The following is a 12417-nucleotide window of genomic DNA, read 5'->3' as shown; positions in this document are numbered from 1 at the left end:
GGGTGTAAGCGGTCCCTCAGGTACATTGGTCCAAGGCCATTTAGGGCTTTAAATGTCAGAACCAGCACTTTGAACTGGGCCCGGAAACAAATTGGGAGCCAGTGGAGTCGATAAAGCACAGGGGTAATATGCTCCCTGTGCTGTGCTCCAGTTAACATTCTGGCTGCTGCATTTTGAACCAACTGCAATTTCCGAAGCCTTTTCAAAGGCAGCCACACATAGAATGCGTTACAGCAATCAAGCCTTGATGTCACCAATGCATGTGTCACTGTGACCAAGTCAACTGCTTCCAGGAACGGATATAGCTGGTAGACCAGTTTGAGTTGGCCAAAAGCACTACTGGCTACCACAGCCACCTGATATTCCAGCAGCAGGTCAGGATCCAGGAGGACTCCCAACCTCTGGACCTGCTCCTTCAAGGGGAGTGCAGCCCCATCCAGAATAGGTTGCAACTCTATCCCTGGCACAATTTTTCCCTTGACCAGCAACACTTCCGTCTTGTCTGGATTAAGTTTCAGTTTGTTAGCCCACATCCAGCCCTTCACAGCCTCAGGCACCAGTTTAGGATGAGCACTCCCTCCCTGCAATCAGGCGGTAGGGAGCAATAGAGTTGAGTTTCATCAGAATATTGATGACATTGTACTCCAAATCTCCCAGCAGTTTCATATAAATGTTAAAGAGCATGGGAGACAGAATTGAACCCTGCGGTACCCCATAGGCTAATGGCCAGGGGGACGAGCAGTAGTCTCCCAGCACCACTTTCTGGGTCCTGTCCATCATGTAGGACCGGAGCCACAGTAAAACAGTGCCTCCCAATCCCATCCCAGCTAGATGGCCCAGAAGGATACCATGGTCGATCGTATCAAAGGCCGCTGAGAAGTCCAGCAGCACCAACAGGGATGCACTCCCCCTGTCTGATGACTGGCGTAGGTCATCAAGCAGGGCAACCAAGGCAGTCTCTGTCCCATGACCAGGCCTGAAGCCCGGTTGAAAACAGTCTAGATAGTCTGATTCATCCAGGAAAACTTGGAGCGGATCAGCCACTACCCTCTCAATCACCCTGCCCCATAAGGGGAGATTAGAGACTGGACGGAAGTTGTTAAGATCTGCAGGGTCTAATGAAGGCTTTTTTAACAAAGGACTTATCACAGCCTCCTTCAACAATGTTGGCACAGAACCTTCCCTTAGGGAGGTGTTAATTAAATATGCCAACCGGTCAGCCTCTCCCCTCTGGCAGATATGATTAACCAGGATGGGGAAGGGTCAAGGGAGCAAGTAGTGGCCCTCAATTCTCCCAGAATCCTGTCCACATCCTCAGGCTTTACAAGCTGAAACGTATCCATAGAAAAATGACCAGAGGAAGCCTCAGGGACATCTGGCACAACTGTAGTTAGTGAGGAGTCCAAGTCAGTCCGAATACGAGCATTTTTGTCTGCAAAGTGCCTCGCAAACATGTCACAACAAGCAACTGAGGGCTCAGAATCTAATGTAGGGCCAAAGCCCAAAAGACCCCGGACCACCCAGAAAAGCATCTCCGGATGACACTGAGGAGATGCAATGGTGGCAGAGAAGTGAACTTTCTTTGCTGCCATCACCACCACATGATAGGCTTGAAAATGAGCTCTAGCCTGTGTTCGGTTGGAAGCAGATTGAGGTTTTCTCCATCATCATTCTAGCCGTCGTCCCTGCCGCTTCATCAGGCCCAAGGTTTGAGTAAACCAAGGTGTATTACGGGCCTTCCCTGGTGGGAGAGGGCGCTTTGGAGCAATAGTGTCCACTGCCCAGGTCACCTTTGTATTCCAAAGACTGACCAGGGCTTCAGCAGTATCGCCAGCCATGCTGGGAATATCCCCCCGAGCATTCACCCCTGCGAAGGTTACCAGGGGCACAAAGTCTAAACCTTGTCAGGTGGTGATCTGTCCATGACAATGGAGTCACTAAGAACCGCTCCACCCTCAGATCACCTTTTTCCTGTCCCGAATAAAACACAAGATCAAGTGTGTGTCCTGCCACATGCGTTGGTCCAGATGATATTAGAGACAGCCCCATGGTTGTCATGGCAGCCATGAAGTCCTGAGCCAGGCCTGTGAGTCTAACCTCGGCATGTATGTTGAAGTCACCCAGGACAATCAGCCTGGGGAACCTCAACACCAATGCCAAGACCAGCTCCACCAGTTCAGGGAGGGAGACTGTTGGGCAGTGGGGTGGATGGTACACCAACAGAATCCCCACTGTGTCTCCCTGACCCAATGCCAGGCACACACACTCAAAGCTGGAGGTGTTAGGGACAGGGTACCTGACAGGGGAGATAGATTCCCTGCAGACAATTGTGACCCCACCTTCCTGTCCCCTGGATCTAGGCTGCTGGAGTGCCACAAAAGCTGGTGGGCAGAGCTGGGAAAGTCCTACTCCCCTCTGATCATTTAGCCAGGTTTCAGTAACACAAGCAAGGTCAGCGCATTCATCCAGGATTAAATCCTGAATTAAAGTGGTTTTATTAGTCACTGTCCTTGCATTCATCAGCAGGACAGTAAGATCCAGGGAGTTCCCAGCATAGCTACTAGTGTCCCAAGGGTTGGAAGGGGGACCAGAAGGGATGCAAGCATGAAGGTGTATTGTATTCCTTCCCCGGTAACGACCAGTCTGCCTCCCACCGCTATTACGTCCCCTGCCCAATATTACCTCAATGGCAGGCCCCCGACTACTCCTACCCCGACACATATTGAAAGGAGCGTGACGCTGAAATTTTGTTTTTTAAGAAAAGTTAAACAAATGAATAAAACTCTCTTATGTAGTTCCCAATAGCAAACCAAATTCCCACCTCCCCTCTCTCTCCTGCCCCCAGCAGTTTATGTAACTTCACTTGCTGTCTTAGTAAAACTCTCAACAGCACTTCCATGTCAGTTCTTATAGACAAAAGAGAGTTCCAGAACTGACTGCTTTGCTTTGGGCGTGGCAGTTGTTCTGTCCCTCGTTAGCCCCAACTAGCTTCAGCTGGCAACCAAGGCCTTGCAGGGAGTGGCAGTTGACACCTGAGGAAGCCTGCAAATGGAGTTGTGCAGGAGGCCACAGCAGCACAGTGTAGGTTCTGCTGGGTTTCTCTCACCTTCCTCAGGGCTTGCCCTGGCCCTGTGGAATAATGGCACTGACTGTTCTGCAAAATAGTTTCCAATGGACATGAGGAGCATCTCAGTTTGCACAAGATAAAACAGTGGGAGGTGAAATATATTCCAGCAAAATTTTAGGTGAGTTCTATGTTTTTAATTAACAATGCCAGCTTTTCCTGAAGTAGAGTATTTTAAGCATAGCAGGCCGAAAGCATGCATCTTGGGCAGGGCAAGTTTGTTTTTTCCAACAGCTAGAGTCATTGCTTAAGTAGCAACATGTTGTAATCAGTCTGATTTTACATCAAACTGCAGTTTCAGATTCAACTGTTAATGCACCCAAAATAGAAATAGAGCATAAGCTCCAGTTTGAAACACAAAAGGCTATCTTCTTCATCATATGACATTGACCAATAAAAAGGCTTTGAAATTAATAAAAATCAATTTGAACAGATTTCTAGGATGAATAATGAGAGAAATATAATTTTCTAGGTTAGATTCTCTGTAGAAACAGTAGTAACACAGAAAAGAGGCAAAGTAAGAAGAACACCAACAAACATACAAAAATGTAATTCACCATCTTTGGAGATGGCAGTTGTTGCCACCACTCACCATATGCTCAGAGGCACGTTACCAAATTCTTCCAAGCTACACAGGAAATGGATTGGACTGTGAAAAACCAACCCAAATTGTGTTTACATTTTGACCAATTTGTAGGGCAGTACAATATCTCAGACAGGAGGTCAGGTCTCCTGCTTCCCTGGTGTATTCACCATAGCTGCGGAATTTCCCTGCTTTTTAAATTTTGATAGAAATAACATTTGGCTATAGATACGTTCTTAAACTGCAAGGTTTTTTGCCTATTAGTGAATTATGCATAGGATCAGACTCCCTGGCTCTCATACACTGTTGTAAAATGTATATATTGGCTCCCTAAGTAGCATAAAGTAAAAAGAATATCAATACAGTAATACCTCAGTTAACAAAGTAGATGTGCTCCTAGACATTACTTTAACAGAAACTTTGGTACCAGAGGTAGGATTAACATGAAAAGAATAGGGACAGGTTCCTACACCCACCATAGATGGTGGGGGCAGCTTCAAGAGGGGCTTCAAAGGGTGCCTAGCTGGCACCCACCCACTCCTCTTCCTCTTCCTCCTCCTCTGAATCCTATTAGATCCTTCCCTTCCCTGCCCTGGGAGAAAGCAAGATATCTCTTTAATGTAAAGCAAACACACAGGCTTGTCAGTTTCGCCCTAGCAAAGCAAAGGTAGGGTCTTATCAGTTTATTGGTAGTAAAGCAAAGAGGCAGGCTGGTCAACTTCACCTTACAGCAAAGGCACAGGCTTGAAAGTTTATCCACAGCAAAGCAAATCTGGTTAAAAAGCCTTCCTTAAAAGGAGCTTTGTTTCTGGAAGATTTGTTAACTGAGGCATTACTGCATAATCATATCTTTTAAGGAGACTTCTTTGAAATACCTAGAGGAATTGCAATGGAATCATGTCTCCGAACCCCTTTGGAGCAAGTCTAGGCAGCTGGGGGGGGTCATGAGCGTGCCTGGAAGTCTCTTTTTGGGTGATCTCTGGCAACAGCTTGTGATGCAGCTGCTGCTATGAAAAATGACACTATGCAAAGCGAAGGCAAATGGTGCCTACAATATGTCATCTTGACACAGACCTGCTTGAATTTTCTGTTCCGCATTTTGGTGCCTGGAGGAAGCCCCTCATGAGGTTATCATCACCCTTGCCAGGACATGTTCACTTGGTTGAATAAAAGCTACTCTGAAAAGCTTAGTGAGGAGCTGCTTATGTCAGTTACCAAGCAGCTACTAAGAGCATGAAATGGCTGCCGTAGGCACTGAGAGGGCGTTCGGAAAACAAGACTACAACCAAGACGCATATGCTGCGGCAGATTTTTAAAAAATCATCATTAGGCTTTGAAATACTCTCCCCTCCCCAGGCAAAGTTGCCTGAGATCTCACTGAGCAGGGACAAGGAAAGATCTCTCTTTGTGCCATATATGGTCTGAAGTTGATGTTTTATGGCAGTTGCTCTTGTTGTCAGCTGTGTGACCCTCTTGTGCTCTTCTGCTCCTTTTCTCCTGTGTTCCTGGGAAACTGTTCCTGCCCCCTGCTATTGTTATGGTCCAGATATGAGAGGCCCCTGGGCAAACTAGGAAGCTGCCTTATACTGAATCGGACTCTTGTTCCATCTAGCTCACTATGGCCTACACTGGAAGTGGCTTTCCAGAGTTTCAGCCAGAGGACGTGGCCAGCCCTACCTGGATATGCCAGTGGGGATTGAACCAAGGACCCTCCGCATGCAAAGCAGATGCTCTTCCACTGAGCTGTGGCCTCATCCTATCACCCTTGCCAATGCTGTTGATAGCAGCAGCGGTGTTCTGCACAGCACTAGGCAGCTGAGTCTGGCCACCATTGAAATTTCCTTCAGTGTACCACAGTGGTGCTACATTGGGGGCAGGGGAAGAGTATTTCTTCACATGACACATAGTTAAGTGGTGGAATTCGCTCCCACAAGACGCAACGATGGCCTGCCAACTTGGATTGTTTTAAAAGATGTTTAGACAGATTTGTGGAGGATAAGGCTATCAGTGGCTACTAACCATGATGGCTATGTTCTGTCTCTGCTGTTGGAGGCTGTATGCTTCTGAATACCAGTTTCTGGAAACTGCAGGAGGAGAGAGTGTTCTTGTGCTTATGTTCTTGTGGGTGCCCCATAGGCATCTGGTTCCCTACTGTGACAAGAGGATGCTGGACTAAATGGGCCATTCCATTGGCCTGATCCAGCAGGCTGTTCTTATGCTCTTATTATGGGAATTAAGATGGTGGCTAGAGTAGACTCAGCTGCCCAAGGATGACAAGTGTTGGTACTAGCCCTGATCATGATTACTGGGACTGCCAACATCATATATGGGACTGCCAACATCTTAAGTGTGGAAAGGAAGATTATTTGCTTTAGCACCTACTGACTTGGGACCGTCCTTTCACGTCCTTTAGAACACCCATAGAATTCAAACTGTAAGACAATAAATAAGAAGCCATACAGCACAATAAGAAATCCTACTATATCTAGCACAGCACATTACAATTGCCAACAGGAAGTGGTGTGCCAAGACTCTCAGCAATTTTCAAACTGCGTGAAGGCATCTGCAGGTGCAAAACTGCAAAGTAGAAAACGTTGTTGTTGTTATGTGCCTTCAAGTCAATTACAACTTATGGCGACCCTGTGAATCAGCAGCCTCCAATATCATCTGTCTGAACCACTCTGTTCAGTTCTTGAAAACCTTCTTAGCAACTTAAAAAAAATAAAAATAAATGCCCATGCAGAGTGGGCCCTCTAGTTTGCCTAGCTCCTGCTGTGTCTGATCCTCTGCAGTTTTTTTTCGGAAGGAAATCCAGCCAAATTCAATAGGACTGTGTAAGTGTACATTTACCCATCCCTGACAGAGGGCCAACTTCCCTCCCTCGCTTTCAAAAGCTTTCAAGCAAGGGGATCCCATCCCAGCATGGTTGAATATAAATGCAGTCTGATATGCAAGCCATTTCGCCTTTCTGATGTGCCATTTTGGGCGTCCCCCTGCAGGCGTGTTAACCAGGGACTTCTCTGCAGCGAGTGTCACTCTGTCTCCCACCTGAGGGGGTCAACGAGGGTGCTGCCAAGGGCAAGCTGGGATTGGAAGGCTCTGGAGCGTGTGACGTTGCTACTCTAGCAGAGCCGAGGAGAGGCAGGGAAGGGAAGGGAAACAGCTGCATTGCATCGAGGTCAGCCTTTGCCGTATCGAGTGTTTGCCGGGCTGTCTTGCAGGAGAGAGATACTCTTTCCAACGGCTCTAGAAGAAAAGGCCTTCGTTCTGTAAAGTAAGTTTATAACGGTGGCAAGAAATGTGGGCCTCTCTACGTTAGTGGAAAAGGACTGGGGGGGATATATTGGCATCCTAAAAAGATCAGGGCATTTTTAGCAGTTGCAAAATTGTGTCCTTCCTCCTCCCCCCCCCATTTGCCCATAGAGTGACTTTCTGTATTTTCTTTCCAACGGTGGCTTCTTGATTTTAAAGCAAACCCGCATGATCCAAACTCCACACTAGTTAGCTTATTTGCGTTTTCATTGTGTTTGTAGGAGCCGGTAGGTGTGGCTCGGGCAAATAGCCAAGGATACCAATCTTGAATTGAGTTGCCCTAGTGTTTTTCTTCTTCTTGGATTTAATTTATTTTACTTTTACTCAGATTTATGCAGTATAGGAACAGAAGCTGTGAACTGAGCAGCACACCCTGGCTAAAACTGTAATAGTGCTACTAATCTGTATTTGTAAGGCAAAAGTTTATCTGGAATTTTGACTATATGGACCTAGAGAACGAAAATGGTACGAAATCAATGTAAGAATCTTTTTTCGTTAACAACTTAGGTTCCCCCGCCCTCGCAAAAATGAAGCATGTTGGCATACAGTGTTGGATGTCTGTTTAAACTCTTACCAAATTCCATTCTGGAGGGATGTATTTTTGTCTGCCTTAATCCATACAATATGCCTTTAGGCAGTCATTATTACTGCTACTTAGTAAAGCTTCATACACAATTTATGTTTTAGTGGTAACTAAGTTGTAGGAGGCTAGAAAGCTACTATTTTCTGGCTGTACTAGCATTTGAAAATAAATTTTCTTGTCCTTCCAAGCGCATTAAAACACTTGGGGCCTTCTTTAGGCAGGGGAATTTTTGTGTTTTATAATGTAATTTTAGTTGAATGCTCCTGAGCAAAGAGAGTACTGGCGATTTAAGGGGAAAGAGTTCTGCCTTAAAAAATCAAATGAAAACAAACCTTGGCATTTAAAATATTTTATGTTTAGTCAATTTCATGTCTTGATTTTAAGGTTTCTTCAGCTCTGAAGGCAATTATGCACTTGATACACAAGGGAATAAGCCCTATTGTGGATCTTACTTTTGAGTAAACATGTATAGGATTTTACTGTTTTTGAGACTTTTAAGTATTTTTACTATGTTGGTGACTGGGGCTTTAAAAGAAGGCATTTATATTTGTAAGATGAGATCTGCCCAGCTTTGTTAAATGCTTTGATTTCCTTTGGACTGAGTGGGGCCTGCCTCTGCTGTATTGTTCCAGGAATGAATTTTAGGCTACAATTCTGTTCTTGCATATCTGGGAGTAAACCCCCTTGAACTCAGCATGGCTCACTTCTGAATAGACATATTTAGGACCATGCTGATAAGCTGTTGGTTTAAATTGGAAATTTAAACCTTTTCAGGCTACATTGTTAGTGTTAAATGCTTTATAACTGTCTTCATAACATACCACCTACAATGTTTAAAAATAACTCATAGTTCATCCTCTGCCAGACTCTGCTATTCTGCATTCATGGAGAACATGTACTGTATCTAAAAATTCAGATTTATATTTGCTTTGGAGAAGGGTTAGAAACATGAACAAACTGCCTTTACAGCCAATCCTTTCATTCTCAAGAGTGGAGAAAGCAAGACAGTTCTTGGGAAGGCACTAAAGAAGAGAATAGACAAAAGCTTACTTGCAGTTTCTGTAAAGCAGATTCTAACAGTTCTCAAAATGTTAATGGGCTATTTGCTCATTCCCTTTTCTATCCAGGGACATGGATGCATTGCAGTCTCATTCACTCACTTGAGTAAATCATTTACCAGGTTTCAAAACTGCCATTTAAGCTCCTACAACATAATTGTGATTAGGTCTTCTCTAACCTTATTCTAGCTTCTCTTGGTTTGCTATCTCTGACCATTCCTGGATGGAGGTATAGCCTTGCCACTGTGATCCATGCTTTGGTAATCTCAGGATTAGATAACTGTACAGTAGGGCCCCACTCATACGGCGGGTTACGTTCCGGATGCCTGCTGAAAAGCAAAAACCGCCGAAAAGCAGAACTCATTGAATAGAATGGTGTGCAACGCCCGAAAACCACTGTAAAAGCAGGACAAGCGCCGTATGAGTGGGGCTTTAGTCTAATTGTGTCTAATTGAGACCGCCGTATTAGCGAAGCACCGTAAAGCGAAGCGCTGTAAAGTGGGACCCTACTGTAATGCACTCTATGTGGGGCTACCCTTATAGCTGGTGCAGCAGCTTCGGCTATTGGAGAATATTGCAGCTAGGCTTCTAACTGGAACATCATCTTGTGCACAAGTAATGAGCAATTCTCTTTAAAAAGCTGCCTTGGCTGCCAATATGCTACAGGGCCATGTTTAAGGTTGTTGTACTGACTTACAAAGTCCTAAGCAATTTGGAACCTTCTGTAAGGAACACCTTCTCCTATTTCACCCTGCTCAGTCATTGAGGCTAGCTAGTGAGGCGTTCTGATTGTGTTGCCACCTGCAGAGGTCCATCTGGCAGCAGTGTGGATTCAGGGACAGTATCAGCTCTGTTGAGCTGATTTTCTTGGGCAATCTGAGTATCTGTGTGAATGGAATTTCCTCTTACACGCTACCCTTAGATGTATCGCAGAATGAAACTTTGCTGCTTATTGTACTCTGTTTCATCAGTTTTCCATTCAATAGCCTGTGTTTGCTTTTAGGTAACTGAAGTCACCTGGTTATAAATGCCTTGGTCTATATGTGTTTTAAAAGCTATTGGAGAAAAATTGACACTATCCTCAGAGATGGGGGGGGGGACCACCCTACCATCCCTTTGAAATTTAGTATTGTATGGACCTGGGGTCTGGCACTGGCCAGACCTTCTTATTTTGTCTTAGTACAGTATGTCTGGACTAAGACCCGTGTACCCATCACTTGTTCTTTCTTTAGGGTCATTAGATATCAAGATATGCTTGCCAGCATTAATTCCTGTGTTATTCTATGCATTTTTCTCTAAATGTAGGTTCTTGGGATGAGATTCCCATCCCCAGGATGCTGAAATACCATATTCAAGGCAGGATCAAAGCAAACTTTCAAAGTCTAGAAACTTCACACATGATGCACCCAAAATGTTATATATACAGGATGTGAGCTGGTAGACGTGGGGACAGGAAACAGAGCAGCCTGCATGCACACCACACTGAATTGTTGCTATCATTCACTAATAGGCAAAAAACCTTGCAGTTGAAGAATGTACCTATAGCCCACAGATATTTCTATCAAACTTTAAAAAGCAGGGAAATTCCGCAGCTATAGTGAATGCACCAGGGAAGCAGGAAACCTGATCTCCTGTCTGAGATATTGTACAGTCCTACAAATTGGTCAAAATGCAAACACAATTTGGGTTGGTCTTTCACAGACCAATCCACTTCTTATATAGCTTGGAAGAATTTGGTAACATGTGCCTCTGAGCATATGGTGAGTGGTGGCAACAACCGCCATCTCCAAAGATGGAGAATTACATTTTTGTATGTTTGTTGGGGTTCTTCTTACTTTGCTTCATTCCTGTGTTACTAATGTTTCTACAGAGAATCTAATCTATAACATTTTATTTCTCTCATTATTCATCCTAGAAGCCTGTGTCAAATTTATTTTTATTAATTGCAAAGCCTTTTTATTGGTCAGTGTCATATGATGGTGAAGACAGCCTTTTCTGTTTCAAATTGGAGGTTATGCTCTTTCTATTTTGGGTGCATTAACAGTTGAATCTGAAACGGCAGTTTGATGTAATATCAGACTGATTACAATATGTTGGTCCTTCAGGAATGACTCTAGCTGTTGGAAAAAACAAACCTAGCCTGCCCAAGATGCATGTTTTCAGCCTGCTATGTCTAAACCACTTCATTTAAGGCAAGGTGGCCATGGTCAATTAAACATAGAGCACACCTTGAATTTTGCTAGAATATATTTCACCTCCCACTGTTTTATCTTGTGCAAACTGAGACACTCCTGATTCCCTGTTCCCCTCACAGACCTTCAATCAGAGTGGCTGACTGTTAAACCACTCTGGCCACTGGAGCTCTGTCAGGAGAATAGGAGTCTCCTCTCAACACCCTTCACAAACACTTCCCAGGATTCTCTGAGGGAAGCCATGGCTGTCTGATGTGAAATCAAAGTCTGGTGTGGGTGTGGCCCCCTGATTAGGCAAGCCCAGTAGCTGTGAGTCTGGCTTTTGGAACACTGACAGTTGGTTCTTACTGAGCATGCCCAACGTTATCATTCAGTTCAATGCAAAATTTCTTAAATTAATTAAAAATCAGCCAGGCAAGGCTGTGGGGAAAGGTCAGTAACAGGATTACAGGTACTCTGTGAACATGGCTGATTTTTGATGAATTTCAGCTGATTATGAGAACTCTGACAGAAAAAAGTCCAAAAGGGGTCTCTTTTCTCTCTCTTTTTTTTTTACACTTTGAACTCTTGATACTCTCTGTTTTGTGTATCACCATGAAAATTTAGAGTGCTGTTAAGCAAGCGTTTCTGAGTTCAGGACTTATGGGAAGCATCAGAATTGCATGGGGGTATTTTTGATTTAATATTGCGGAATGCAAAAAATTCATGCTGACTATAGTATACAGCCACTCTCATGGCTGTATAATTACTCAGGAGGACTAAGCACCAATGAATTGCAGAGGGGGTCAATGGTCATTACTCCCAAGTAAATGTATACAGTAGGGCTCCGCTTTTGGGTGGCCTGCTTTTCGGCATTGCACTAATACGGCGGCTTTCAATTAGAGTAAGGCCCCACTCATACAGCACTTGTTTTGCTTTTACTGTGCTTTTTGGGCGTTGGGCACCATTTTATTGACAGAGTTCTGCTTTTCGGTGGGTTTCAGAATGGCATGGGGGGTATTTTCAATTTAACATTGTGGAATGTGAAACATCCATGCTTGCTATAGTATACAGCCACTCTTGTGGCTGTATAATAATCACTGAGATTCTAGTCAGAGCAATAGAACAGTGCCCAGAAACACTAAGGCACAAAATAGTTTTTGTTCTGGGCTAAACTATTGTATGGATACCTCTTTCTACAAGCATTTCTACTTTGCCACGGATGTGTGTGGCAGTTGCTGCCTTTCAAGTTCCTTCTTGTCTTGGTGCTTCTCTGTTCACCTACTCTGGGGGTGAGCAACTTCAGGCCCCTCTCCAGGCTGTCCCTGAGTACTTTTGCATGGCTGGAATATGTCCTTGAAATATGTGACAGTGCTTCTTGCTTACTTGGAACAAGGGTGAAGAGGTGGGTGGGCTGCATTTTTGCATAGCTGAAATGTAACCTGTGATAGAAAGGTAAGAGTTGCATCCATTGCTTTGCCCGCAAGGCAATGTGTCCCTCAGGCCAAAAAAGGTTCCCTACCCCTGATCTAGCTTCAAGGTCATCAGCATTCCTGATGTGTTCCTGTTCAAACTGATCTTTCTTG

The 12417-nt window shown here is 44.6% G+C and overlaps 1 protein-coding gene across 4 annotated transcripts in view; it reads left to right on the top strand.

Annotated features, from left to right (window-relative positions):
• The first annotated feature begins 3036 nt into the window (after positions 1-3036).
• Positions 3037-12417, top strand: part of ANXA6 (annexin A6) — a 67094-nt gene continuing 57713 nt past the window's right edge. For 2 of the 4 annotated variants that reach the window (XM_061617405.1, XM_061617401.1), the window contains exon 1: positions 6651-6981. The gene's annotated coding sequence lies outside the window, so the exon portion shown is untranslated. The other 2 variants (XM_061617403.1, XM_061617402.1) reach the window with 2 other exon arrangements.

This window comes from Rhineura floridana, chromosome 3 (assembly GCF_030035675.1).
Source record: "Rhineura floridana isolate rRhiFlo1 chromosome 3, rRhiFlo1.hap2, whole genome shotgun sequence".
Taxonomy (NCBI): Eukaryota; Metazoa; Chordata; class Lepidosauria; order Squamata; family Rhineuridae; genus Rhineura; species Rhineura floridana.
This window is presented reverse-complemented; position numbering and strand designations above follow the sequence as displayed.